Here is a 7,026-nt window from a genome sequence, read left to right on the forward strand (position 1 = left end):
CCTGTCCGACTATAATAAGGAAAATATTTGTTTTCCTATTTACATAACGTAGAAATTTTCACAATTTTCACAACATGAAACGGGACGTACGTTTAATTAAAAAAAAAAAAAAGTCTGAAGACAGCTTCAATATATAAGTTTGCGATGGTTTTAGAAAACAATATATGTATATTCATGTATATGTATGTTCATGCCAGTGGAAAAAAAAATACCATTATTGGGCCTTGTTAAATTATAAGATTGAAAACCTTACACTATGCAATCATCAATTGTAAAAGCACCACTCCAGTGTTTTTTCTTTCTTATTTTACCCTGGAGTGATGTCACTAGTCTAGGTTACGTGCACCAATATCATACTTATCAGTCACCATCTTCATTGTTTATCGATACCGCTATGTTTGTCTCCTGCAGGTTGTGACCTGCTAGATCGCTCCAATATTTTCTAAGTGAGCGGGAGGGCACAACTCAATGTAAGTCTATGAGAACCAGAACAAGGCCCTCATTGACTTGCACTAAGCTTGTGAACGTTATCTTTGACTATCTATTATTCAGAAGATGCAAGGTTGTGGAGCTTGTCCAGAGCGGTGTGGCGAACAGCTGAAGATGGCAGCTGGTAAGTATACTACTAGGGTCAGGGAACTTTCATCACATTAATGAGCCTACCTTTAGGAGTTGGAAAGGGTTTGAGGCTCTGGCCTCTAGTGACCAAAAGAATGAGGCAGCACAAGGACACCTGCAAATATGGATGCACTACTGTGCCTAAAAAACATTTTGGCTATGTGCACACTTTGCGGTAATTGCAGCGGAAATTTCCGCGGGAATTCTGCAACTCCCTGCTAGAATTCCGCATGCAAAATTCCTGCGATAAACTAGCGTTTTGCAAGCGTAATTAGCTTGCAGAATGCTAGCATTTTCCAAGCGATCTGTAGCATCGCTTGGAAAACTGACAGGTTGGTCACACTCGTCAAACATAGTGTTTGACAAGTGTGATCAATGTTTTACTATAGACGCTGCCTATGCAGCATCAGTAGTAAAAAGATATAAAGTTAAAAATAATTTAAAAAAAAATAATAAATGGTGTTTTTCTCACCCCACGTCCCACGCAGCGTTCCCGATCCGCGCAATGCTCCTGGCAAGTCCCGTTCCCAGCGATGCCTTGCGACAATGACCTTTGATGACAAAGCGGTCTCGTGAGACCGCGACTTCATCAAAGGTCATTGTCACAAGGCATCACTGGGAACAGGAGTTGGCGGGAGCATCACTGAGGCCTGGGGACGCTGCGGGGGACGTCGGAAGGAGAGAATATCATCATTCTTTATTCTAATACTTTTTCTACAGAGCTATGGTACCCAGGGCCTGGAGGAGAATCTCCTCTCCTCCAGACTGTGGGTACCATCAGCAGCACATTTTCCGCTTACTTTGTGCATGGTGCCCATAGCCACATGCGGAAAGTAAGCGAAACAATGGATTCCTATGTGTACAGAATTCCTGCGATTCCGCACAATGAATGAGCCTGCTGCGTATTTTTCCGCGATGCGATTTTGATGTGGAAAAATACGCAGCATTAGCACAGCATGTGCAGAAAACTATTGAATACAATGGGCTGCTTATTTTATGTGTTTTTGCGGAGAAAAAAACACGGCAAAAATGCATAAAATCCACGGGAATTCCGGACGTGTGCACATAGCCTTAGGGCATATGCACATGCTGCGGATTCTGCCGCGGATCCGCAGCGGTTTTGGCCCTGCGGATGCGCAGCAGTTCCGCAGTGTACAGCAGGGTTCCCCAACTCCAGTCCTCGGCCCACCAACAGATCATGTTTTCAGGATTTCCTTTGTATTGCCCAGGTGATGCAATTATCACCTGAGCAATACTTAGGAAATCCTGAAAACATGATCTTTTGGTGGGCCTTGAGGACTGGAGTTGGGGAACCCTGGTGTACAGTACCATGTTAGCCAATGGGATTTCAAATCCGCAGTGCACATACTGCGGATTTTTCCGTGCGGTTTTGCTGCGGTTTTAAATCCGCAGCATGTCAATTCCTGCGGATTCTGCTGCGGTTTGACACCTGTTCCATTGTACAGGTGTCAAACCGCAGGCAAATCCGCAGGTCACTTTACCTGCGGTTTTACCTGCGGATTCGCATGGAAAAATCCGCAGCGTGTGCACGCAGCCTTAGAGTGTAAATCAACACATAGCAAACTTCTCACCATAAATTTTAAAAATTAGGTTTGCATAAATCTACACACTAGCTGCCAAAACAATCCAATTCAGATAAATGGAACTGATTTTCAGTTGTAGAAACTTTCACATGTATTGTGCAGTAATTTGTGGACACATATTATCAGACTTTTCCATACAACTCCATTACAGGTCAACTTTTGGGTCAGAATTTTGTGTGTTTACAAAAATGTTGATGCAAAACAGGACTTGGCAATTCATGTAAGCTGCAAAATCTTCTCATTGATCCTTCTTTGCAGACTTTTTTCTAAACTGATTATATGTAATATACACTCACTGGCCACTTTATTAGGTACACCTGTCCAACTGTGTGTTAAGACTTAATTTCTAATCAGCCAATCACATGGCGGCAACTCAGTGCATTTAGGCATGTAGACATGGTCAAGACAATCTCCTGCAGTTCAAACCGAGCATCAGTATGGGGAAGAAAGGTGATTTGAGTGCCTTTGAACGTGGCATGATTGTTGGTGCCAGAAGGGCTGGTCTGAGTATTTCAGAAACTGCTGATCTACTGGGATTTTCACGCACAACCATCTCTAGGGTTTACAGAGAATGGTCCGAAAAAGAAAAAAAATCCAGTGAGCGGCAGTTCTGTGGCCGGAAATGCCTTGTTGATGCCAGAGGTCAGAGGAGAATGGGCAGACTGGTTCGAGCTGATAGAAAGGCAACAGTGACTCAAATTGCCACCCGTTACAACCAAGGTAGGCAGAAGAGCATCTCTGAACGCACAGTGCGTCGAACTTTGAGGCAGATGGGCTACAGCAGCAGAAGACCACACTGGGTACCACTCCTCTCAGCTAAGAACAGGAAACTGAGGCTACAATTTGCACAAGCTCATCGAAATTGGACAGTAGAAGATTGGAAAAACGTTGCCTGGTCTGATGAGTCTCGATTTCTGCTGCGACATTCGGATGGTAGGGTCAGAATTTGGCGTAAACAACATGAAAGCATGGATCCATCCTGCCTTGTATCAACGGTTCAGGCTGGTGGTGGTGGTGTCATGGTGTGGGGAATTTTTTCTTGGCACTCTTTGGGCCCCTTGGTACCAATTGAGCATCGTTGCAACGCCACAGCCTACCTGAGTATTGTTGCTGACCATGTCCATCCCTTTATGACCACAATGTACCCAACATCTGATGGCTACTTTCAGCAGGATAATGCGCCATGTCATAAAGCTCGAATCATCTCAGATTGGTTTCTTGAACATGACAATGAGTTCACTGTACTCAAATGGCCTCCTCAGTCACCAGATCTCAATCCAATAGAGCATCTTTGGGATGTGGTGGAACGGGAGATTCGCATCAGGGATGTGCAGCCGACAAATCTGCGCCAACTGTGTGATGCCATCATGTCAATATGGTCCAAAATCTCTGAGGAATGCTTCCAGCACCTTGTTGAATCTCTGCCACGAAGAATTGAGGCAGTTCTGAAGGCAAAAGGGGGTCCAACCCGTTACTAGCATGGTGTACCTAATAAAGTGGCCAGTGAGTGTATATGTGTGTATGTATCATAAATGATTTTTCCTCATCGTTTTTGGAGTTTACTTTGATTGTGGAACATGACTCTAGTAAATTCACTCTAAACATGGCACAGTCAATTAGTAAAATTAGTATTGAATATATTTTTTCCTTTAAATTCTAACACAGGGCAATGTAATTATGAAAATAGACAAGCAGATTGGATGGGAGCAGACAAATAGTAGGTTGAGTCTAACTAAAGTCTGACTAGAAGTTTAAGGGGTGCTCCACTACTAGGATACTGATGAGCTACCCTTTCAATAAGTCATCAGAATGATCTGGCCCCAACCCCTCTATAGTTCAGTTACTACTAGGTCCAGCAGTGGTCGTATGTAAAAGGTCTAATGAGTGGAACACCACCGCTCCATCACACTTTATTAGCTGCTCCGAGGTCCTGCAGATCGCTTCCATTCTTATAGAATGTAAATAATTGACATAAGGTGTCAGATCACGGGTCATTCAGAAGGCAGAGGTTGGTTGCGGTGGTGGTGGAACGTCACAGTTTGTTCAATTCATGACGAACTGTGGCGTTTGCTACTCCTGAAATCTCCCTCCCTTACCAAACTAGAGTAAGATTTTTGGCGTGACGCATGAAAGCACATGCCATCCATCACATGGTCCTGATTCATGAAGAAGCATGCTCCTCTTCATTAATCAGGAGCGTCTGACTCCAGAATGCCTCCTCATCAAAACCGGCATGAACAAAGCCGGTCTTGATTAATCTGGCTCTATACCTCTGCTCTGTACAGCATATATATTTGCAGCAAATAAATTAATGTTATATATATATATATATATATATATATATATAGAACATTATTATCTATTGTATAATTAAAATGTTAAAACAATAAAGATACACTTTATCCTCCAACCAGTATATTTTGCAACAGTATTTTGTATTACTTGCAATAACATGCGGTATAAATGAATATTATTTCCTGTCCCTGTTTCCGGACTGGCTATCCACTTTATAAACCAAACGATTCTGTCAGGATCAAATAATGTATTTCACCCTGCCTCTGTGCTGATGGGATTAAAAAAGTCATATCTGTTAATTAGCTATTAGCAAATGTTTCCTGTGAATAAATTAACATGATAAATGGTGACTAGGAGAGGAAAAAATGAATGTGTTAAATGTTTGCCCTTCTCACTCCTGTCTTCTAACCACTTTCTCTAAGCGCGGTCCTTCAGCCCATTAACTTGCTATTTTACCAATTGCAGTTGTTTAACCAGGCAAGAATACATAAGGGAGATTTGGACATTGAGATCATTAAGGACCAATTTTGTTATTAGCATATATCCTTTCCTCAGTGTGATTTCTGAGTCTCATTATTTATATGGCTATTCCCCTGTTACCGAAATAAGTCAATTTGAAATTAGATAGCTCAAAGTTCATAAGTGGGGGATGTGATACAAGATTAAAAATCCAGTCACACTAAAATACTTATTTCTGGATTTACTTTGTGGATTAAAAAAGAGCTGGTTAGAAATCTGTAACAATTCGTGCAATTATTTGACGTGACCTAGTAAAACAGTAATATTTATAATAAATATATATATATATACTGTATATATGTATATATATTAGAAAATGGAACAGCACAGTACCATATGGTGGGTGCCCAGGCCTCAGCAATAAATCCAATACTTGCGCAATCCAGACAAAAAAAAGAGGCAGTACTCCAAAATTTCAAAAGTGAAAAAGATGGACTTTAATCAGACCCACATAGCATGGCGAGGTTTCAGCTCATACTGAGCCTTTCTCAATGATTTAGGTGAAAGAATTGAGGGTACACTGATTAAATGTGCTGATGACACAAAGCTAGGAGGGATAGCTAATACTAAAGAAGTGAGAGAATTCAAAAAGATATAAATAAACCGCAACAGTGGGCATCAACTAACAGAATGGTTTTTAACAGGGTAAAATGCAAAGTACTACATCTGGGCAATAAAAATGAAAAAAGCATATACAGAATGGATTTAATAGGGCTAAGCAACAGCACATGTGAAAAAGACTTGGGTATACTAATAGATCATAAACTGAACATGAGTCAACAGTGTGATGCAGCAGCAAAAAAGGCAAATGCAATTCTAGGATGTATTAACAGAAGCATACAGTCTAAATCACTTTAAGTCATTATTGCCCTCTACTCCATTTTGGTCAAACCTCAGCTTGAATACTGTGTCCAGTTTTGGGCACCACATTTTAAAAAAACACATCAACAAACTGGAGCAAGTTCAGAGAAGAGCGACCAGAATGGTGAAAGGTCTGCAAACCATGTCCTATAAGAAACAATTACAGGATTTGGGAATGTTTAGCTTGCAAAAAAGACAGAGATTTAATAGCAGTCTACAAATATCTCAAGGGCTGTCATATTGTAGAAGGATCATCTTTATTCGCATTTGCACAAGGAAAGACTAGAAGCAATGGGATGAAACTGAATGGGAGGAGACAAAGATTAGATATTAGAAAAAAACTTTGACAGGGTGATCAATGAGTGGAACAGGCTGCCACGAGAAGTGGTGAGTTCTCCTTCAATGTAATTCTTCAAACAGAGGCTGGACAGACATCTGTCTGAGATGATTTAGTGAATCCTTCTTTGAGCAGGGAGCTGGACCAGATGACCCAGGAGGTCCCTTCCAACTCTGCCATTCTATGATTCTAATGCTTTATCATCATACAGTCGGACAAAAAGTGGAATAACACGCGATCAAAAAGACTGATGTAACTGAACATGGTACCATTGAAAATGTCATCTTGTCCTGCAAAAAACAAACCACCATATAGCTCCATCAGCGGAAAAAGCAGCCAAGCCACTGAGAACCAATAGTGAATGAGCTGCTGAGAATGCAGCGACAGTAACCGGGGGTGACGTCATAGAGCTTACCTCTGGTCACTGGGCTCCATTCCCGGTCGGACTGAGCTGCGGTGAGATCCCCTCTAGCACCGTGAGCGCTCATGGTGCTAGCGGGGATCTTACTGAAGTCACCGCTGTTGCATCCAGTTACTGGGCTGAGCTGCGGTGAGATCCGGGGTCACTTATAAAATTCACATACTAGGAAACAGTGGATTATTTCCTAAAAGGGGGCACTTGTTTGGCATTGCCACTGTTAATGCACATCTAGATTAGTTCCTTGGGGGTCTAGTTTACAAAATGGGGTCACTTGAGTGGGGTTTCTACTGTTTAGGCACATCAGGGGCTCTCCAAATGCGACATGGCATCCGATCTCAATTCTAGCCAATTTTGCGCTGAAAAAGTCAAAC

This window comes from Dendrobates tinctorius, unplaced genomic scaffold, assembly GCF_039654945.1.
Source record: "Dendrobates tinctorius isolate UK_male_01 unplaced genomic scaffold, ASM3965494v1 ptg000004l, whole genome shotgun sequence".
Classification (NCBI taxonomy): domain Eukaryota; kingdom Metazoa; phylum Chordata; class Amphibia; order Anura; family Dendrobatidae; genus Dendrobates; species Dendrobates tinctorius.